Source organism: Oreochromis aureus, linkage group 23, assembly GCF_013358895.1.
Source record: "Oreochromis aureus strain Israel breed Guangdong linkage group 23, ZZ_aureus, whole genome shotgun sequence".
Lineage (NCBI taxonomy): Eukaryota > Metazoa > Chordata > Actinopteri > Cichliformes > Cichlidae > Oreochromis > Oreochromis aureus.
Window position 1 is genome coordinate 15,659,193 of NC_052963.1, and position 23,993 is coordinate 15,683,185.

Consider the following 23,993-nt stretch of genomic DNA (forward strand, 5'->3'; position numbering starts at 1 on the left):
ACTCCAGCAGCACAATGAGAGACTAGCAAAGGTTTTGGAAAGAGTGAAACGTTATGGACTTAAACTGAACAGAGCAAAATGTCAGTTTGGCGTGGGTGACATTACCTTTCTCGTTGACAAGCTGACAGCCGAAGGCATCGAGCCGGACAAGGAAAAACTACGGGCTATACTGGAAATGCCACGTCCTGAAGATAAAAAAGGTGTGTTGAGAATCCTAGGAATGGTTTACTTTATTGGAAAATTCATCCCAAGCCTGGCGGCCAAAACAGTGCACCTGAGACAGCTTCTACACAATAGCTGCGAGTTCAGATGGAATAAAGAACTAGAAAACGAGTGGGAACAACTGAAAAAGACACTTACAACAGAGCCAGTTTTGGCGTATTTTGATCCAAAAAGAAAAACAAAAGTGTCAACAGATGCATCGAAGGCCGGGATCGGCGCGGTGTTGTTGCAGGCTTATGGAGACCACTGGAGGCCAGTGGTATATGCCTCAAGAGCAATGACAGAGGCAGAATCTCGCTACGCCCAAATAGAAAAAGAGACATTGGGGCTTGTTTTTGGATTTGAAAAGTTCCACACCTATGTCTATGGTTTGCCAACATTTGTGGCAGAGACTGACCACAAGCCATTGATAGCCATAATCAAGAAAAACTTAAGTGAAATGTCTCCACGCATTCAAAGATTGATGATGAAGCTACAGCGCTATGATTTCAACTTGAGCTACACACCAGGTAAACACATTGTGTTAGCAGATGCGCTCTCTAGGGCCACAACCCCAAACAAAGAGCAAAGCTCCACAGAGATGGATGTAAATATACATGTAAACCTGGTAGCAGAGTCACTTCCTATGTCAGAAAATCACATCAGATCAAGGCTGAAACACAAAAAGACTCTAGTCTGCAAAGAGTTATAACACTGTTGAATGGGAAATGGCCAAGAGGTGAATGCAAAACATACTACAACATAAGAGCAGAACTAAGTGTTGTGAATGGAGTTCTGCTAAGACAAAACAGAGTAGTAGTTCCACACTCACTTAGAGGAGACATCCTGGAAAGACTGCATGAGGGACATCTAGGCATAGAGAAATGCAAACGGAGAGCCAGAACAGCAGTCTATTGGCCAGGTATAAATGCAGACATTGAGAAAATGGTTTCAACTTGTGATACGTGTATCAAACACCAGGCCAAACAACCAAAAGAGCCTCTGACCATAACAGACATACCGGAGGAACCATGGCAGAAAGTCGGAACAGACATTTTCCACCTTGGAGGAAAAAACTACCTGCTGGTTATTGATTACTTGTCAAACTATCCAGAGATGGCATTATTGTCCAGCATGTCAGCTACTTGTGTCATAACGCACATGAAATCAATATTTGCTAGACATGGGATACCACAGATTGTTCATAGTGACAATGGACCTTGCTATAGTTGTAGAGAATTCCAACTATTTGCTCAGGAATATGACTTTAAACATGTGACCTCAAGCCCCCTGCATCCACAGTCCAATGGGAAAGCAGAGAAAGGTGTGCACATTGTGAAACAATTACTAAAGAAAGCACAAGATAGTAATGCAGATCCTTATTTGGCACTACTGAGCTACAGAGCATCACCACTGGAGCATGGCAAGTCACCAGCAGAAATATTAATGGGAAGAAAACTACAGACCACTCTTCCTTACACAACAACCAGGAAACACAAACAAGTGAGAGACAAAATGAAACAGTTGCAGAAGAGACAAAAGGTCAACTTTGACAAGTCCTCAAGAAGTCTAAAACCACTCGCACCCAATGAAGCAGTCAGAGTGGAAGATGCAAACACCTGGACAAAGAGAGCAACTGTACTGGAGGAGGTAAACCCAAGATCATACAATGTGAAAACTGAAGATGGACTGATGTTAAGGAGAAATCGGAGGAGTTTACTGTACACTCAAAAGACAATGGGACCATCAGAAGGACAGTGTGATGACAACAACACACCACCTGAACCAACAACACCTGTGAAAAGGCAGCGGCAGGTTATGTTTACATGCATGGATGTGAGCCATGTTAAAAATAAAGAAGCTTGCTCACTACTACTAATGTTTTATTAAAACACGACAGACGTTTTCCAGTGGACTTCAAAAGTCAGGGAAGTCAGTCAGTAGGAGAGTGGAGCTAAATTATCATCCACTCTAATTCCTTACAGTTTGTAATCTGTATAATCAGCTCCTCTGTTCTTAAATCTAATAGAGTGTCCTTTTTGTTTGGAGTATGGAAGCATGCTGTACATACTTGTGTTTAGCTGCTCATGATCTGAGTCATAATACCAGAATTATAGCTTAAAGGCTTTATTCTTTAGAAAAAAATGTGAAGCAATGATGCTAAACAGTCATTCTGTCAAGATCTCTGTTTGTAGCTCATCACAACCTGATGCACCATTGCAGCCCCTGGGTCAGAAATGCTGACTTCAACACTTGTGTCGTGATAATTAGCGCAAGAATAAAAGCTAAAATGTGCCTTTCATAAGGTAAATGTAGTTACTGAACAATTGTGAAGTTGTGATGACACAGGAAGATATGTTATGATAGCTTAATGGAAATCATGTCTCTCTTTTTCAGAATACAGAATGCACTTTAAGGAAGAATAGCATGTAGCAAGTATTCATTTTATATTATTTGATCAGTATGTATATTTTTTTGTTCTTTAGCACAATCGCACGAAAAGTATGTGAACCTTTTAACTGGTTAAACACACACACACACACACACACACACACACACACACACACACACACACACACACCTACACACACACACACCTACACACACACACACACACAATAAGGTTTTTCTGCCTCTTTATTTATCACACAGATGTCAAATGACACCCTGGTGACGCCGTTAGGAATGTCCGCCAGGTGGATTGTACAACATGAAATCATTTTTGGTGTTTTTCACAGATTTAGAATGATCAAAAAATAACTTCAGACAAGCATTTCAGGTAGCTGCAGACCAGATATGCATAGAGAGAACCAATGTCCAGAGACCGTCCTCAGAGAAGTACTCAGACATGCTCATTTTGTGCTTTAGAGCAAAAGATGAATGCAGTTTATTTTCATCACTTGCAAATACATTTTTAACATTTTTGACCCATAAAAGTTACACAAAGAAGTACAAAAAATGCATGAATAAACAATGAAACAATTGAAAACAAATAATCAAAACTTAGCAAAGGCAACATTAAAGGGTTTGTGGCACAGGTAAAATTTTTCTGAATCTTTGTTAGTTCCATTCAGTTTTATTTATACAGCGCCAGATCACAACAACAGTTGCGTCAATGCACTTTATACTGGAAGGTAAAGATCGTACAGCATTACAAAGAAAACTGAAAAAACAATCTTTAATTTTCACTGTCATAATCAAAATTGTCATATATGCCTCTCTCAAGATGTACAGGTAGGCCATTTTCACATTTTATCTTAGTCTTCTTTCCTTTGAGTACTAGAGACTTGTATTTACAAGGCTTCTCACTTTTCCTCTTACAGTTAATAACATCAAATTTGTGGGTGATGTATTCATTCTTTTTACCTTTACACAAAGCCTTAACCTTTTCTGCTTTCTGGTTGATAAACGTATTAATTCGCTTGCACTGATTTATGCCATTAACGTTTTTCATCATGTCATCACATTTACGAGAGCCGTTTTCTGGAAGGATGTGTTTCCTTTTGAAATAATTGTAAGTTTGCGAGAGCACAGCAGCACAGAGCAGCAGCAGCAGCAAACAGGCACTCTGAACCCTCATGATTCCCTGGGGAAGGAAAACAGAGAATATTTAAATGAGTCTCTCCTCTGTACTGTTTTGGTTTCATTGATATAATTCAACAATCATAATAAACCTCCTTAAAAACCATAAGATCAAGATAAAGACATTTGTAGCAATCTAATCTGGAAAATGAACTTTGTGGTTATTTTTCTAAAAGCTTTTAGATTACAGGTATAATAAAACAATACTCACAGAAAATAATGTGTAAAATAATGAAAATAATACTCTGCATAGATTTACCCTACTCTCTCGACTGTGTTACATTAGAAACAACTTTTTTATGTCTTACCAAAATTTTGTTTGTCACACTTCTCAAAATTACCTAAGTTTTTGTTTTACTGACAGCAGACTTACCTTGACTTGTGAGTTGGTTGCTGGTTTGGGTACAAGGTGGTCGTCTGCAGCACCAGCTGGTAAAGATATCTTCAGTCAGTGAATTTCCCTGAATGTGGTGAATGGTTACAGTGAATTAATTCTACAGTGTCAAACTAAACACAAATCAATGGAGACATTTCAGATATTAAGCTTTAGCAAGATTGACCTAATCACAGAAACCACATCATGTTTATCAGATATGCAAATTCACTGAGACTAGAATATGATGGGTTTCTGTTGTTTTCCTGTCTTTATTGTCTGTTTGAGTAGATTCAAACAGATTAAATTAAAACAGATTATTTAGCAGTTAGAGGATATTATTTCAAAGCGCATTTTATTAAATACATTTATTATAGTATCACAACAAAAGTATCGAAACCCGTTTAATGTCCCATAAATTTGATCTGGTCTTCATTTTGACACAGAAATTTCACCTCAAAATCCTATGAACTTCAATAATGAGTCAAACACAACTTTTTCTTCATTTGCATTTTAAGATGATGAAACCCCAAAATCTGATGTGGATACCGATGTAGACGTGACCAAAGGGCCTAGACCGATTACTGCTGGCTTGGAGCTCTTTGAAGAACAAATACTGAAGAGTTTTCTGACAGACAGAACACCTGACACATACAGATGATGACACCTCTGACTGAATGGGAATAACTACCTAAGAGCCTCCAACTACAAGATTTACAACAATAACAACACAGTCATTTACTTTGAGTGTTTCAGTGTGTATATGTGCTACTGGTATCAGTATCAGAATACTGGTATGTGATGGCAAGTCTAAAGCTGGTGTAGTTATTGAACTAGGTTTAACACTAAATTAGCAGGTATTTCAGTCCCAGTGCTCTGATCCCCATCATGGTGAAGAGAGGTTGTTTTAATTTGAACATGCAGAGGAATGTTAGAGCAGAGGATTTTTTTCCCCCCCCCCCCCCCACACACACACACACACACACACACACACACACACACACGCACACACACACACACAGACCTACACCTAAACATCCACATTCCAATGTAAAGAACAAACACCCATTGATGTATAAATAAAGACCAGGGCAGTCTCAGAGCGCGTGTCTCAGAGCCCTGCTCTGTGCTGCCCTTGTATACAAGTAAAACTGTGTTTCTCCTCTCTGATTCTCAACTGAAGAAGTGTTTTAGAATAATTCTCCTGACACTTGTGAATGTTTAATGACTGTTGCCTCCTCTTAAAACAAATATGTAAATCTACTGTATCTGTGGACTTAGAGAGCTTCACTGGAGGCTTCGACCACTGGCAGGAGCCTCAGAAGAGCCTCCTCTGAAGCAGAATATTTATTCAGGTCAAACACCTCCAGATTTTCTTCTGATGACAATAAGAAGAAGATCAGAGCTGCCCACTGAGCAGGGGAAGAGAAAATCGGGAGAGGTTACCTGATCTCATGTATTGTTCGATGTTCTCCACTAGAGATTGATCTTTTAATTCATTAAGACAATGTTATAGATTGATGTTTTTCTCTGCAGACAGATTGTTACTGATATTCTCCTTGATGTACTGGACTGTTTCCTGATTGGCATTTAAGCTGCTTTCTGTCTGTGTCAACAGGCCTTGTAGGAGAGTCTGATTGGTCTGCAGTGAAAGACCCAGGAGAAAGCTGAGGAACAAGTCCAGGTGTCCATTTGAACTTCAGACTTCTGGGAGGTTGTTTGTTGATCTTCCAACAAGCTGCCAGAATGGCAAGCTTGCAGCAGCTATGCACCCGACTCAGTTCCCAAATCACTCTGCTACCCCCTACTGTCCAAAGTTTTATACATTCCCTTGGCAACATAGAACTTACATGACTTTGTGGATTTAAACTACACCAATAAACCAGCAACATAAAACATGCATAATAATCTCCATATATCATGCCACTTAACTCACAATTGTGACCACATATTTGTGTGGATCACACTTAGATGCACAAAGCAAAACACACTGGTCTGGTACAGCCCTTGCTCCTCTTTAAAGATCTATGTGAACACTCCTGAGTACACTGAGGCTGCTCTGATATCGATACCACACTCTGTCACGTCTGATTCGTAGAAGATCAGGTTTCCTTTCTGCAACTGCTGAAAAGCCAGCTTTCCCAGATACTCAGTCATCTTCCTGCTCTCTGGACTCCATTGTTGATTTGTCCCAGCTCCTCCATCATACTAGACCTTCTTCACTTTGGCCTGAACCACCAGGGAGTGGATGTACATCTTAGTCAGGGTCTTGGGCAGCTCTCCTACCTTGCTTGTTTTCAGCATATCCTCCAGAACCGTAGCGGTGATCCAGCAGAAGACTGGGATGCGGCACATGATGTCGAGGCAACTTCTTCACATAGGAGATGATCTGTTTGGCCTGCATCTTATCTCTAAATCTCTTCCAGACGTAGGCCTCCTTCTTTTGGGTCAGTTAACCCTCTAACCTCTGTCACCATGTCAACACACTTAGGAGGGATCTCATTGGCTGCTGCAGGTCGTGTGGTTATCCAGAGGCGAGTAGAGGGAAGTAAGTTCCCCCTGTTGAGGTTTGTCAGCAGCACATCTACTGAGGTGGACTTTCTAGGGTCAGTTAAGATCTTAAGATATTGTGGAAGTCCAGAGGAAGTTGACACTCATCCAGGCCATCAAAGATTAATATAACCTTGAAGTCTTCAAAACTAAAAATTTCTGCTCTTTTGGTTTCAGTGTAGAAATGATTAACAAGTCCCACCACGCTGAATTGTTCTTCTTTCAGCACATTAAGTTCTCTGAAGGTGATTGGAAATGTGAATTCGATGTCCTGATTGGCTTTATCTTCTGCCCAGTCCAGAGTGAACTTCTGAGTCACTCTCCAACTCTCCTATATCTCTCCCGCACCTGCAGAGTGAACTCCTGGAGAGCAGAGACCCCCTGCAAGGATGTAACAACCTCCCCGCCAGTTGAAGAGGCCCCTAGTTCTGCCGATGCACCAGAGGCCCCCTGCGCCAAGGCTGTGCATGCACCCACCCACAACCCGGCAATACACCAACTAGAAACCAAGCCCCCAAGACTCAGCCAGAGCCCCGGCCCGGAGGCGGAGCACCCCCAGAACCCCAAGCCGCCAAGCCAGCCCAGAACCCACCCCAGGGCAGCTAGGCTACCAGGCCAGTAACCCACGTCTGCCAGCACAGACCCTCCCCCAGCCCTGCTACACGCAGCCACCAGGAAAACATCACCCAAGGGAAACCAGAGCCCAAGTAACCCAAGTTTTTTAATGTTAGTGGGGAAATCATAAACTCTTGAAGTCACCATGTTTCATATTTGACTCAGTTTTCCTGTTAATACTCCATCAACTTTGATCTACATCTTTAGTTTCAGTGTCTGAACTCTGAACATTTTTGGGTCTGTAGTCTTACAACTGATAATTTACCCTCGCTAAACTCCACGCATGCCTCGTGAGCTAAATGTGTATTCACTAGAGTTACCCAAGTTCTGCTGACATGTCATTCTCTCAGTGAATTTGAGTATCTCACATGAACATAGTACTCATCTTAACTTTATTCAAATTAGAGCACTCAACTTCCAGGTATTGAGACTGATAATAGCATACAGTCAATAGCTGAGCATAACAAAGTGTTACACTTCCCCCTAAAAAATGTCCAGAGAGAGAACAAAAGGGGAGATCGAGATGCAACTAAATCTTTCCTTTTTTTAACTTAATGCTTGAATATAAAATGCATCATTTCATGGTTTGAGCTCACTCTTTACTGCATTCTTTGTATAAAAGAGGTGTTCAGGAAAAAGGAGCACTGCATAAATCTTAAGAGATTCCCCGGATCAGTCCTCCTAACTACTCTAATCACAAATTTATCAGAGACGGTTATTTAATCCCTCTTGGATAAATGTAAATGTGTCAATAACAGAAACTATAATAGCATGTGTAAAAAAAAGTTGTAGAAAGCTTTTTGTTTTTCAAAATGATCTGAAAAACTGACTGTGAACTGATGTCACTTAATGCTAAAATGAAAAATGTGAAAATAAAAATTTGTCTGTGGAGTTATGAGGACTGAATTTACCAGGCCTCCGTAGTCAGCTCCTCCCTCTTTAAAGCAGATTACAAACAGGCTGGATAAGACATGTCTGCCACTGGTCCTGTTGCATTATAGTTGATGTGGGTTACATTGGGTCTGAAATAAGAAACATCACAGGTTCTGCTGTATGGTTGTGTAACATATTTGTTATTGATACTGAGTGAAAAAAACTGTTATAGTAGACCATTTCTAGATTCCAGATGTTAATCAGCAGTCATTATCAGAGATGGGCAGTAACGCGCTACTTGTAACACCGGAGTTACAAGTAACGCGTTACTGTAATCTGATTACTTTTTTCAAACAACGAGTAATGTAAGGGATTACTTTTGCAAAAAAGTAATTAAATTACTGTTACTTTCCCGTAAGCACGCTGCATTGCCGTGTTACTAAACTGTCATAATTTTGTGTGTGAGTGTGTCTCATGACAATGACATACGCGCATGCGATGCCGTGGCAGCAACAGACGTGTGTAGATCAACAATGGATAATATGGAGTGCAGGAGAAAGTACGACCATGTAGCGTTAAAAGCGTGGAAGTACTTACATTACTTCAAGTTTTATTCCGTAGAAAATGACAAAAACATAAGCGTCCGCTGTACACTCTACATGGGAAGAAAACTTCTTTCCACGGCAACAAATTAAAATTCAAATCTGAGCAAGCACCTAGCACGCTGCCACGGTAATGTGAAATTCACAGAGAAACCCCTGGATCTTTCCACTGACATGACTGCTGCAACACCGGGTAAACGTCCACTGGCCCCACTCCTGCCTAAACAGGTGAAAAATAGATTTAAAAGCGACAGGACTCACAGTGACAGTGCCCCCGAGTCTTTGATTTTATTTATTTTTTGCTGTGTTTTACTTGCATCTATCTGAAAGAGCGAGTGTAAACACAAAAAATAATTTATATGATGTGCTGGAATATGCAGAAAACAGGTTTAAATGTTAAACAAATCTCTTCAAGTCAAAGACTGCTGCATATAATTTAATTTATGCTTAATGCAATGTGCATAAAGTTAAAAGATTAAAACTAAGAAAACAATTTTTAAAAAGAGACTTTTTCATTTGATTCAATTTTATATGATGGATATTGCAGAAAAAAAATAGAATTGGGCTGAAAGGTCTATTGCTTTATTAAGTGTTCAGGTTGTGTATCATGTTTTTAAATAGAAACTAAGTAATAAGTAACTAATGACTTTTGAAAATAAGTGATCAGTAATGTAACGGGATTACTTTTTTAGAGAAGTAATAAGTAATAAGTAACTAATTACTTTTTTTCAAGTAACTTGAACAACACTGGTCATTATACAGCTGTTAAACCGAGCTCTACAAGTCTTAAATTGTGAAAAATGTTCTTTGTGACTGCACAGCAAGTGAAGCATTTATAGTCAATGTCCAAGAGGTAAGTTTAAAAACTGAACAAATAAAAACCATTTACGTTTATCACCATGGAGGCAAAAAGACGAAAGTTTGGAGATAGGCTCAAATGTCACCTGTTAAAAATGGTGTTTTTGTTTCCTCCAGGTAAAAGTATCCTCCAGGTCCAGTGTGTGTGCTGTCTTTTGCTGACATCGAAACACCTTTCTTCATTCACCAGGGTAAATAAGCAACTTTGCAACTTCAAGGTGAAGAAGTGTGATATAGTTTACAGAACATCAACACCCTCTATTGATTTCTGTTGAAATAAACTTTTTAAAATCTCACCTGGATTTAGTTGAGCTGTATTCTTGCTAAACACTTCAGCAAAAGACACAGAGATCCCACTACAACATAGAGCTAAAGTTTAACATGACATTAGCAAACAACAAGGAAATGGTTCTCAGCATATCCTAATAATGTGGATGTCTGCTTCTGATTTGAATAAAGAAAAGATGAGTACTGTGGAGAAATTTGTGTATGAACAAAGATGTCACAGTTTGTTCATTTTATGAGGTCTAATTTACATAACAGTTCACAGAGTAAAGAACAGCATAACTTTTGTACTGTACCTTTCATGTGATCTGACTATAAAAGAAAAATGCTTTAAATTCCTGGATCAATTGACATTTATGAGTTAGTTTGCTTTAGCAAATTGTGTGTTTTGACATTTTTGTCAGATGAATATCAGATCACATGACCAATATAGGATTCAGTTTTGTATTATTGTATTAAATTTAAGCACTAAAATGTAATATCCCCCAAATGTTATAGCTCAGTTACCTTTTGTATCTAATAAATTAGCTTTGTACATTGAGCTGTCTGTGAATATAACTGACTTCCACTGTCCAGATATGGACTTAGTCCCATGCTATACTACCAGATTATGTGAGTAGGCAAATCTTGTATAACCTACATATCATACATGCAGGGCTGCCTTTAGTGATTTCTGTTGAGATAAACTTCATTTTTCATGCAAAATGTAGAGGCTATCACATGATGACAGTTCATGCAGACACTATATAATGAATCCAAAGTACCCATTTACCAGCTTCAGAGAATTTCTCTTCCTGAAGACATCTTCGTCTACTGGTGTTTCAGACGACTGACTGCCAGTTAACCCGCCACTCATCAGTCAAGCAAAAGATTCAGGTACGTGTCCTAATGTGGAAAAGTTTGCATTACTTGTGCAGCTATGAAAGCCAGAGCAGGATGTTTATTCAGAGTAATTACAGAGCATTAACTGAATTGAAATAACATTTAAATATAAAAGTATATAAAAGTCATGTATTGTTCTGTTTAAAATCTTGTTGGTTGACAAAGATCCACAAAGTAGATTTTTTAGTGCAATGTGCTGAATGTTTTTAACGATTATTGAATTAAGTAAAATCAAATAAACTACTCTCAACTGCTCCACTAAAACTAAAATAAAACAGACTAATGTAAATGTTCTGCTTTTCTTCACCAGGGAATCATGATGGTTCAGTGCACCTGCTTGCTGCTGCTGCTGCTCTCCACTGCTGTGTTCTCACAAAATTATAAGGACTTCAAAGTGAAACACACGCTTGTGGAGGCAAAGAATAACAAAGATTGTGCTACTTTGATGAAAGCTGTCAATGAACTGGAAAATTCAAAAAAGACAACTCCACCGGGAAAGTGCAAGGGAAAGAATACTTTCATTGACGAAAGTGACGAGCAAATAATTCAGAACATGTGTACACCTGATTCTGACAAGAAATTTGTTAACTTACCATTTAACTCTTTTGACTGTGTGACAAAAGATAAAAAGGAACCTTGTTCATACACACAAGAAAAACCTAATGAGAAAAAGAAGATATGTCAGTGGTAAGACATTATAAAACACATTGAAGGAATACAAAACAGTCAGAGTTTTGTTCAGAGAACTACGTGCGCACGGGTGAGTGATCGGGCGATACTCACCCCGAGGCTTTGGAGTCAGCTTTATTTATACTCAAGCATGTTTGCGTCACAGACACATGTAGGAAGAGATAACATACCACTCCTTACACAAGCATAAAACATATACGTTCAACTGTCAGTAAGGAACTGGTCAAGCCTATCTTAAGGGGAACAGAAGCCAGTTGGTTCCTGTTCCCAACGGCAGACTCAGCAAAGGTGAGGTTTCCTGTGGCAACCTCCTTATGCCAGTCATTTTTAGAAGTCAGCAAGGCTCACGTGCATGTGTAGTGACAAGATACATGTAGTATAAAATATATGAACATCATTGTACATTCGCAAACCTATTTAGGGAAAGCATGTTATTTAATAAAACATTAAACAAAATCTCTTAACAAGATAAAATGTGAAAAAGACAAATCCGAGAATAAGATTCTACCTGTACACCTTGAGGCTGGTAGTGTTTAGGGGAAGACTCAGCAGTTGATTCCAGTTTGAAACTGTTGTGTTGTCTTCTTAACTACTTGTTCAAAAGAATTTCTTAAAATGTGTTGATAATCATGTGATCGTCTTCTCACAAACATGAAGAGGAATTGTAAGGATTTGAGTTGATCACATGTAAGAAACCAGAATAAACTTCTTTCATCCAATTTAATGCTGCAGAAAATTTGTTGCAGAAGTTGTCTCATTATTTCTCACTCTCAAGGTTCACAAGTTCTTATTTGATGTTAAAATCTAAAGAAAAAAATGCTCTGTCCATCTTGTCTGTGCTATTTTTGGGGGCTTTTTTTCATAATCTTATATTGAAGAATTTCAGAAATTCTAAGATTAAGTTACCACAGTTCTCCAGCACTGCAGTTTTTATCCTCTCGTCATGAGCATGAATGTCATGGTAATTTTGGGCTTTTGATGATTTCTTAGAATGATTCTTTTTTTACAATTGTGCACAAAACTGCCCAGGTCTTCCCACCTGCAGTCAGTGGGCCTGGCAAGGCAAATGTGTGGGGTGGATGCATCCATTATAAACAACTTTTGTTCTTTAGTGAGTGAAATGGCAAGCACAGCAAATGTAAAGCTCTAAAATAAGCATTTCACTGTTAGTTTATCATTTTCAATTCTGTACCACTTCCCCTCATGTCTCTCATCAGGGCCCTGCGAAGCACAGTGAGAAGTGCAGTGCAGGCCGTCAGCAGCCAAAACAGGCATCTGGAGGCATGCAGTCACGTGCTGTTTGTAAAAAGATAACTTTCAGTGAGCAGCCCTGCCTGCAGCCTCCATTCATATTCGAAGGCAGGGGTCACAGGGCTGTATTTCACCATTGCATAGTCACATTCTGACTGTGTGATTGTAAGGCCATCATGGCAGGAGATCAAATTTATGTTTAATTTACACATTAAGTAAATTTATTGGACATGAGTCTGACCATAGAAAATTATGTTTTAACTTTTGGCCCTGTCCGTCAATACAGGACAGGGGAACTGTGAAAATCGCCCTTTGAACATGCCCTGTTGTAGAGACAGAGTGGGAGTACCTTCTAATGTTGGCTGGAATTTCAGGGAGGGTGAGAGCGTAACACAGAGTGGCTCCGGAGTCTACAGGAAATTCCACATTCTCACCACACACAGACAATGTATACATAGGCAGAGATTTAAATGTACATATTTTGTTAAATGTACATATGTGCCCTCTGGATGGCATGAAATGCAACTTGAGGGAATGCGTTCTAAGTGTTCAATGGCGTCTTGCAACAGTATGTGTGTGTGTGTGTGTAACACTTTTTTTTTGTATCAACATGAGCACTTGTTAGCAAAGCATTCTTCATTGCGTCAGCATGTGTGTGTGCATCCGTTTGTGTGTGGCTCTTGTATCACTCCTCACTGTATCAGCATGTGTGTGTATAGGTTTGTGTTTGTGTGTGCATTACTTCGTACTGAATCAGCGTGTGTGTGTGTGTGTGTGTGTGTGTGTGTGTGTGTGTGTGTGTGTGTGTGTGTCATCACTTTCCTGTTCTGTTGTTTTGGGCAAACCATGGCCTGAAGCGTCCGCTGGGGTGCTGCCCTCCTCCTCTTCAGTCTGCTTGCAGCCACTGCTGCTGATCACTGCGCTGTCCACCCTGGTTCTGACCCCGATTGGGGCAGTCCTTTCTCCAGTATCCATTCTGGGTGCAGGTGAAACATACGTCTTGGTCTGTGTTTTGTCCATTTTGAGGTTGCTTATGACCTCGATTGCTCCTTCTACCTCTGCCACGCCCTTTTTCTCTGCTGCCCAATCCTTCGTGCTGATTTGCCACGGCCTTGTACAGTGTTAATGCAGCGACTGTAGAGGTCAGCATTCTGTTGCTCTGCCTCTCTTTTGGGGCGAGACATCACAGCTCTGTCAGCTAAGGCCTGTCTGGGGATCTCCTCCCCTGTAGTGAGAGGAGGCCTTGGGTCTAGTGCCCTCCATCTCCTTTGGATGAGGTCCCCCTCCTGCAGCTCCGTTGGCGTTTTCAGGTTGTTGTGGTGGGTCCAGCTGCTGCAGCGGTGGGTCAGGGTCACGTCGAAGAGGGTAGAGGAGAGAGCAGGAGTCCAGGTCAGCTTTAGCTTTCTGTAGTGGGGCATAAGCACAAAAAAGGGTAGCGGTGTATGAACAGGAAAATGATGTGTTGTTTGCTGCGTTTTACGGAGGCGGGAGGGGTGCTGACACGGGCCCTGTGTCAGCTTTCTCCCTCTCTCCTCCTTTCTCACCTCTTTTTTCACTTTGTTTTGTTTTGTTTTGTTTTTTTTAAAGCTGCTGTTGTAGGTTAATACACTCTCTTTTCATCATTCATACTTAGCAAACCAGCTGATTTAGCCCCTTGATTTTTCAACATTTCTTTTGCTATTTAGTAACACATTCAATGCATTGTAACCCCTATTTCTTCACCATAGAGTCAAAGATTGAGTTCTCTCCTTGGCCACCCGGTGGGGCGTGCGCCACAGCCCATGCCCCAGACCTCAATTCGGCCATGCTGGCTGTCTTGGGGATCCAGATCCCATGTTACTCGCTTAAGTGTCCTTAGCGAGGCCTTTCTGCGTTAACGGACCAAAAGTGCTAAAATACCGCTCTGCAGACTCTAAGTAACCCAGCCAACTTTCCCGTGAGCCACTGCTCCGGGGGCTATTAGATCCTTTGTCTAGTTAAGACGTCAGGAAATTGCTCCGTGCTTAGGCTCAGAACTTCACCGTGTCCAATCACAGAGGTGCGCAACATTCACCCACCCTCTGGCCTGGCTGAACAGAGAACTCCAGTGACTTATGTTTATATATATATCAAGTATAAACATAGGTTGGACACAGCTCACCGGTGCAGATTCTCCTCTAGTTCTTTTGGATGATCTCGGTGTGTTGCTGAGGACTCCCCCCACAACTCCCCCTTTTTGATGCTTTGGTGGGACCAAGGATTGACTTTTTCCCTCTGGGTGATCAGCCGTCTTTGGGGTCATTCCTCAGCGCCCACACTCCGAGCATCCTGGTCATGACGTCAAGCTTGTCGTGGAATTTTGTAAATAAAGTCTGCAACACGGAAAGAGCTGTGATCAAGCTATTTATTACTGCACAGGAGAGCCAACACACACATCAAACATCACAGTTCACAGTCATGCCAGCTCTGCCCTTGGGACGTCTCAGCTCCTCTTTTATACCTCCTCCCCAAACACAACTCTCTGTATCTTTTAGTTACAACAGGTCTCAGTCCCACGGGCTGTGGCTGGGCAGAGAGCAACTCCCACTATCTTTTCCCAGGTAGCTCCTGGTACCAGTCATCTTGGGAGTTTCGTCCTTCTACGCCCTAACAGCAGATAACATAGTGAAACATCATTAGGCCTAGCTAAGCAGTTCTTGACGAGGTCATACTAACACACACTCATCTAAGCATGTCATCCAAGCAAACAAAGGTTATACCAAATCCTACAGTGAGATTATAAACACATAAATCTAAATGTGTGGATGAACTAGAATTTTCCATAACAGCCCATAATGAGTGTATGTAAACTTCTGACCACAACTCTATCTGTATTAAAAAGGAGTGACAACAGCATTTCAATAGCAAAACAGCATGCATGACTATTCTTATTGCAGGCAGACCTACAAACAGTTCTGGAGTGGAAACTAAAGCTAGGAAATAATGTTGGTGCATATTTCTCCTCATGAAACACAAAAAAGTTAAACATAAATAAATTTCCGCTGGAAGAAAAGAAATCACAACAATGTTCATTTTTGCACAAAGCATGAAAACTGTCAAATTCTGACCTTCACTGGACGTATAGCAGCACCCTCTGGCATTTGTGAAGAAGCTTACAGCACCTGACTTTTCCAGGCAGCTTTTCACCATTACTAACCAGGTTAATAAACTAATTAGCTTAGTTTGAACTGGTTTAACACAAAGCCGTTTTACTGAAAGCATACATTAACTTCAAGGAGAGCCAAAGCCAACATACACAAAATGTCTAAAACAAAATCCCATTAAACAAACTAAATTAGAAAAATAATGTTTGAAATCTACAACTCAACTCCCTAATACATCAAGGAAAAAGAGGGTGTCTGTCACAGAGTTCAACTGTATTTCAACAGCATTTTTCTCTGCCAAGGACTTGCAGGCAGAAATTAAAAAATCTCCAAATCTGGGACAAACCATCTTTTACTATTTTGTGATTAACTTACTGTGTGCACGATCCTTGAAAAAATAAATAACATTTGCTCTGACCTTGTGTGATTCCCCTGGCAGCACCATGTCCTGGATGTCCTTCCTTGTCCTTCCAGCCTGTACAGGAGAGCAGGGTCTGGGGTTTTCTTTTTATTACTTTATATATAGTAATGAAAGGATGACTGGACACATCCTCCCTTTAAAAGGAAACGGCATGTTGGTACAGCCAAACACCATTAAAATCTAAATCTAAAATTTTTTACTTTTGCATTTACCTTTCATTATTTACTTACATGGTATGCTGCTGATATACCTTTTGTCTTCTTTCCTGCCTTGTGGCGTTTGGATGAGCTCAGACTGTGATCTGTCTCCCTCTGTTGGTCAATGTAATATCCCACTGGACCCTAAATTTACAAAACTATGATAATCTAATGCTTATTTTTCTACAGTTTATTACTGCCCAAAGGTGAAAATCAAAGTCAGCCTCCTACATGATTTGTGTTACTGGACTACAAAAAGATCAAATCAGAACACCTGCTGTGTCTTCCAGTCAATTCAGTGTCAGTGGTTTAGAAATGTTTTGTTGCTGATCTATTTTTAGGTCAGTATGACTGACACACAGTCACAACAAATGGAAAAAAGAACTGTCACCTTGATTCTGATAGACTTTATTTGACAGTCATTATAGATGACAAACATTACAGTTCTTGAGATTCTTTCTATTGTGATATGATACAGCAAACTAGTAAAGTTATTAACTGCCGCTTCAATATTCAGAGGTGAATTCTTTTACAGAGATGTGCATCAGTGTTACAGTGACAGGGTTCTGCATCGTCTAAAAGTTACATTTATTAAGGTAAACTATGATATATATCCCACAATCAGACCACCCTGAACATGCCCGCCTACACAAGTGACATAGTGCTAGGTTTTTCACTTCTCTTTACAAGCTGCAGAGGTCGCCGCTGCTCAGGAAGCTGTAGGGGAGAATGTAGGCCATATATATAAACAAGTTCTCAAAATCAAAAAATAAATATATTTTATTCAAATGAACTAAAGTCTTTAATTATGAAAATGAATAGGTGAACCCAAAACAGATGACAAATATAGAAACTGAAACAAACTCTCAAATAAAGTCCAAATACATCAAAATTACACCTAAAAAGGGCAAAGCTGACAAATAAATGCAAAGAACCCCAGTTGAAATATTAATTAACCATTAGATTTTGAAAATGTAGAATAATAAACTGCTTCAGTGGAAACATTTCCATTTCGAGACATCTTGTAGTTTTAGGTAATATGATCTCACATTCAACATAGAAACTGACTTCCAACAGGGATAGAAATAATTTCTGGTAAATATTTATCACATTTTTAATCCACTGTTTTTATAAAATGTCATTTTTAGTTTAAAAATGATTCCTGACACAAAGTCGCATGTTCTGATGACTTTGATTTATTCATCAGAAACTTGTTTACATTAATTAGCTCGAGGCCTCTGATCAACATCTGTAAAAATCTTAGAGTGGAAAACACTGCATGAGAATGCAACATGTCTCATTAAAGGCGTGCTCTCACAGCATCACGCTGTGGCTGGAAAGAAGGTTTACTTGTGGTGCTACGCCAGTTTAGCAAAGACATGTGGCTAACCACATTCTTCCTTTCATGACCACAAGTAAGCACCTAATGACTCACTGCAGCCGGGTGATGCATCCTTACACAAAACTGTGCACAACTAACACTCTTTTAAGAGCGAAATAAATCCTACTATCGATATGATAATTTTAGAAGTCATTGCATTACATTTGATTTAATATAATGCAAGGCTTTGTGCCTTTTTTAAAATATGTTCACCGTTTGTTCCTTCTAACCATGATTGTCATCATTCATTTTAAATGCAGTATCACACGGGGCAGCTCATGTCATTCACGTCTCTGCGTGTTTGTTCTGTTCTGACTGAGCCGTGATGATTTGAGTTATGATTTTGTGATCAGTGCATGAGAATGACTGCTTGGTTAGCAGGAAGGGTTACGAGAGCTGATCAAAAAAATAAATAAATAAACACATTCACATGTTCCATTTAACACTTTAAAAAAAGTGTCGTGTAGGTGTGAAGACAAATATATTCACCAGTGAGTTTTACATTTCAGAGACCCCAGAGGCAAAACAGACCTGATCGGTACTTTCAGCGCAAATGAGAACACAATGTCAGAAACACTACATGGCAATTAACAAATATACTCTAATAATATAATAATATGGTGAAGGCTAATCAAATCAGAACGATGGTCACAGGTGATGCATGGTGTCAGAAAATGTGCTGACTCACTCCTAGTTGCTGTATGAGTCTGAGAGATGAAGCAGGGAGCACAGTCTGCTGGTCAAAGACTGCATGTATGCACTGACACCACACACTACTACACATTACATATGACACCACACATACCACGCACTACTTCCACAAAATTTGGGCACGTCCAACAACCCTAAGGTCTTAACATGGTAAATATGGGTAAAATTGATCACCACATGCAATAATACAGTAAATTATATTATTTAAATAAAAATGGGGATATAGGAAACAATAACAGAGAGTGGAAAACCTCTTTATTTCCAAATATCCTGTAATGTAATTATATATTCTATTTCATTATGTAGCAGGATTGTCACACCATTTATTTCTCTGATTGATGTGTTCCAGCAGACTTTAAAAGTCAGGGAAGTCAGTCAGTAGGAGAGTGGAGCTAAATTATCATCCACTCTAATTCCTTACAGTTTGTAATCTGTATAATCAGCTCCTCTGTTCTTAAATCTAATAGATTGTCCTTTTTGTTTGGAGCATGGAAGCATGCTGTACATACTTGTGTTTAGCTGCTCATGATCTGAGTCATAATACCAGAATTACAGCTTAAAGGCTTTATTCTTGAGGAAAAAAATGTAATGCAATTATGCTAAAGAGTCATTCTGTCAAGATCTCTGTTTGTAGCTCATCACAACCTGATGCACCACTGTAGCCCCTGACATGGGTCAGAAATGCTGAGTTCAACACTCGTGTCGTGCTAATGAGCGCAAGCATAAAAGCTCAAATGTGCCTTTCATAAGGTAAATGTAGTTTTTACTGAACAATTGTGAAGTTGTGATGACACAGGAAGGCTTGTTTTGATAGCTCAGTGGAAATCATGTCTCTCTTTTTCAGAATACAGAATGCACTTTAAGGAAGAATAGCATGTAGCAAGTATTCATTTTATATTATTTGATTAGTATGTATATTTTTTTGTTCTTTAGCACAATCAAACAAAAAGTATGTGAACCGCTTAACTGGTTACAAGAAACACACACACACACACACACACACACACACACACATAAGGTTTTTCTGCCTCTTTATTTATCACACATGCAGATTTCGAATGATCAAAAAACAACTTCATACAAGCCTTTCAATTAGCTGCAGACCAGATATGCATAGAGAGAACCAATGTCCGGAGATGGTCCTCAGAGAAGTACTCAGAAATGCTTATTTTGTGCTTTAAAGCAAAATGTGAATGTGGTTTATTTTTCAGAAATATGCAGATAAAATTGAAAAATACTAATTTGCAAATGTCATCACTTGCAAATACATTTTTAACATTTTGACCCATAAACGTTACACAAAGAAGTAAAAAAGAAAGCATGAATAAACAATGAAACAATCGAAAACAAATAATCAAAACTTAGCAAAGGCAACATTAAAGGGTTTGTGGCATAGCTAAAATTTTTCTGAGTCTTTGTTAGTTCAGTTCAGTTTTTTTTATACAGCGCCAGATCACAACAACAGTCACGTCAAGATGCTTTATACTGGAAGGTAAAGATCGTACAGCAAAGAAAACTGAAAAAACAACTCAACAATCTTTAATTTTCAATGTCATAATCAAAATCGTCATATATGCCTCTCTCAAGATGTACAGGTTCAGAATTTTCACATTTTATCTTCTTCTCCTCTCCTTCGAGTGGTCGAGCCTTGTATTCACAAGGCTTTTTCTTTTTCCTCTTACAGTCAATAACATCAAATTTGTACGTGATGGTTCGATTGTCTTTACCTTTACACAAAGCCTTAACTTCTTCTTCATTCGCTATGATAAATGTGTTTACTGGCTTGCATTGACTGTCGTCATTGACAGTTTTCATCATGTCGTCACATGATTTAAGGATGTGTTTCCTTTTGAAATCATCGTAAGTTTGCGAGAGCACAGCAGCACAGAGCAGCAGCAGCAGCAAACAGGCACTCTGAACCCTCATGATTCCCTGGGGAAGAAAAACAGAGAATATTTAAATGAGTCTCTCCTCTGTACTGTTTTGGTTTCATTGATATAATTCAACAATCATAAAAAACCTACTTAAAAAACTTAAAATCAAGATAGATACGTGTAGCAATGTGATCTGGAAAATGAACTTTGTGGTTATTTTTCTAAAAGCTTTTAGATTACAGGTATAATAAAACAATACTCACAGAAAATAATGTGTAAAATAATGAAAATAATACTCTGCATAGACTTACCCCTTACTTCATTGACTGTTAGTGTTACATTAGAAACAACTTTTTTATATCTTACCAAAATTTTGTTTGCCACACTTCTCAAAATTACCTTAGTTTTTGTTTTACTGACAGCAGACTTACTTTGACTTGTGAGTTGGTTGCTGGTTTGGGTACAAGGTGGTCGTCTGCAGCACCAGCTGGTAAAGATATCTTCAGTCAGTGAATTTCCCTGAATGGTTACAGTGAATTAATTCTACAGTGTCAAACTAAACACAAATCAATGGAGACATTTCAGATATTAAGCTTTAGCAAGATTGACCTAATCACAGAAACCACATCATGTTTATCAGATATGCAAATTCACTGAGACTAGAATATGATGGGTTTCTGTTGTTTTCCTGTCTTTATTGTCTGTTTGAGCAGATTCAAACAGATTAAAAGGATTTAGCAGTTAGAGGATATTATTTCAAAGCGCATTTTATTAAATACATTTGTGATAGTATCACAACAAAAGTATCGAAACCCGTTTAATGTCCCATAAATTTGATCTGGTCTTCATTTTGACACAGAAATTTCACTTCAAAATTCTATGAACTTCAATAATGAGTCAAACACAACTTTTTCTTCATTTGCATTTTAAGATGATGAAACCCCAAAATCTGATGTGGATACCAATGTAGACGTGACCAAAGGGCCTAGACCGATTACTGCTGGCTTGGAGCTCTTTGAAGAACAAATACTGAAGAGTTTTCTGACAGACAGAACACCTGACACATACAGATGATGACACCTCTGACTGAATGGGAATAACTACCCAAGAGCCTCCAACTACAAGATTTACAACAATAACAACACAGTCATTTACTTTGAGTGTTTCAGTGTGTATATGTGCTACTGGTATCAGTATCAGAATACTGGTATGTGATGGCAAGTCTAAAGCTGGTGTAGTTATTGAACTAGGTTTAACACTAAATTAGCAGGTATTTCAGTCCCAGTGCTCTGATCCCCATCATGGTGAGGAGAGGTTGTTTTAATTTGAACATGCAGAGGAATGTTAGAACAGAGGAATTTTTATCCCCCCCCCCCACACACACACACGCACACACACACACAAATAAATAAATAAATAAATAAATGTAATATCAGGATGCAAGGAGATTAAACGATGTTTAAGTAGGTCTAAAGATCTCCTTAAATTTTATTACACTTGAGCAAAAAGTTGCACAAATGCAAACTTTTGTTAAAATCAGAATAGTTCACAGACTGACCTGTGTGCAGCTGAGGCTCATCCGAAAAGGGAAAATTAGAAAGAGGAAAAATGAACCCTGATTTCTCTGTGTCAGCCCCTTTTATGCTACACAGCTTGTACTACTGCCCTGGTTACCAGTCACACCAGCACACATAGCTTAGCAACCACATTTCCTGTCCACTTCATGTCTGTACTCTCAGCCTTTATGTGGTATACACAAAAATCACACCAGCAGAGTCACAGCAATGTGGCTGCAAATGAAGGAAATGCACCTACTTTCAAGAACTACTTTCTTTACAGCACATACAAATATTTGTTTGTGCACTGAGTGAATGGGTTAAATGCAGAGAGGAATTTCCCCACAGTACATTATTATTAAAGCTATGCATTATATCAGACAGCTATAGTTAGCACCCTGCTAATCCAATGTAAAAGCAAATCAAAGCTGAAAGTCAGATCATAGTGTTGTACTTTAAATTAAAAGCCTTCAAGTAACGATAGTGTTACACTGTCAGTTACCACCATCGTGGGCATCTCTGTGAGTTTATGACCAGAGAAACTGTGAATGCAGCGATGCTAATAATCTACATACAGCATCTATGGATGTCACAGTCACAAACCCAGACGTCTACTAGAAAATACACGAGTTGGTCAAGTAAGTTATATTGTTTAAATTGTCACTTTTAACTTTTAAAACAAGGTTTTAAGAGCTCTCATTGTTATCAAGTATTTCCAGATGCAGGTTCTTCATTGAATGGCAGGAGCGCCCTCTGCTGTTAGTATAGAGAAGGGAAAAAGTTCACAGCAACTGGCATTGCCAGGCAGTCTCCCTCTCCCACTCAAGGTTTATGTTAAAATGCTAAAAAGGCAAGGGCTATCCTGACAGAATACAGAATACAGTGAGAACTGAAAAATATTTCTTTATTGACAAAAGAAGAGATGCAGTTGTTATTACTAGATCGAGACTTGGCTACTGTTGGCTCTGATAGGGAAAAACGAGATGGCAAATGTTAATGTAGAAGTATTGAAAGTCAAGGAACATCCTAACTGAGTGAGTCAATCAACTACAGCAGCTGTCTTTAATATGCACACACCTGCAAAAACTTACATTTACAAAAACAAAGAAATTCTTGCTTAATTGGAAGACAGTGTTTTTTGTCACAGTGTGTCTTTTGTCCTGTCTTCTGATTACGGCAGATGGCTTCCCTGTTCTGGGCTTGGTTCTGCCTGAGGTTTCTTCCTATTAAGAGAGAGTTTTCCCTTCCCCCTGTCGCCAAGTGCTTGCACACAGGGAGTCGTCTGATTGTTGGGTTTTTTCTCTGTGTTAGGGTCTTTGGGATTTGTCTCCTTCTGTTGGTCAATGAGATCTTGTGCACTTGCAAATAACTGTTGTAAAATAAGACCCTACTAGACTGGATCTCCTATATATTTAAGTACAATTGTGCATTGAACTGTACTATATGCGTTATTATTTTTATTTTTTATTTTTTTTGCACTTGGTAGTAATAATTTGTCATCTCACTTCCTACTTGTCACAGCCTCCTGTGTTTCAGTTTTCTTTACATACCACCAATTCACAACCATGGTTACATCAAGGTGCTTTATACTGTAAAGAATCGACAATATTACAGAGAAAACCCCTCAAATCAGATGACTCCCTATGAGAAGCTCTAGGTGACAGTGGGAAGGAAAAACTCATCATGCCAAGCCCACCAAAGCATAGCCTTTTGCAACATAATTAAGAAAGGGTTCAGGGTCACCTGATCCAACACTAACTATGAGCTTTATCAAAAGGACAATTGAAAAAGACAAAGTCCTTAAACAAAAACCACACACATAATCAAGATTTCTTTGCGTCTTCAGTTAACACACCATTAAACATTGAACAGGGTTTTGTCAGGATTTGTGTCGTGTGGAGGTGAGGAAGTGACCCAAACGCAGGACTCGTGGATGGTGAAGAACTGAAGATGGTTTATTATGAAGCGT

The 23,993-nt window shown here is 39.2% G+C and overlaps 2 long non-coding RNA genes across 5 annotated transcripts; both read right to left on the bottom strand.

The window, feature by feature from the left end:
- Positions 1-4,152: 4,152 nt before the first annotated feature.
- Positions 4,153-16,585, bottom strand: LOC116331617. Of its 4 annotated transcripts, none has more exons than XR_005610238.1 (7): positions 16,536-16,585; positions 16,303-16,439; positions 10,712-14,166; positions 9,952-10,010; positions 9,741-9,865; positions 8,233-8,343; positions 4,153-4,244 (listed from the first exon to the last, which is right to left on the bottom strand). It is a non-coding gene; the product is annotated as an uncharacterized LOC116331617 (long non-coding RNA). The 4 variants fall into 4 exon arrangements; XR_005610236.1 differs by having other exon boundaries at positions 10,712-15,113; XR_005610237.1 differs by having other exon boundaries at positions 10,712-15,113; positions 16,303-16,359; positions 16,536-16,569.
- Positions 16,586-19,618: 3,033 nt separating this feature from the next.
- Positions 19,619-22,127, bottom strand: LOC120436394. The gene is made up of 3 exons (XR_005610381.1): positions 22,027-22,127; positions 20,900-20,987; positions 19,619-20,526 (listed from the first exon to the last, which is right to left on the bottom strand). It is a non-coding gene; the product is annotated as an uncharacterized LOC120436394 (long non-coding RNA).
- Positions 22,128-23,993: the final 1,866 nt, after the last annotated feature.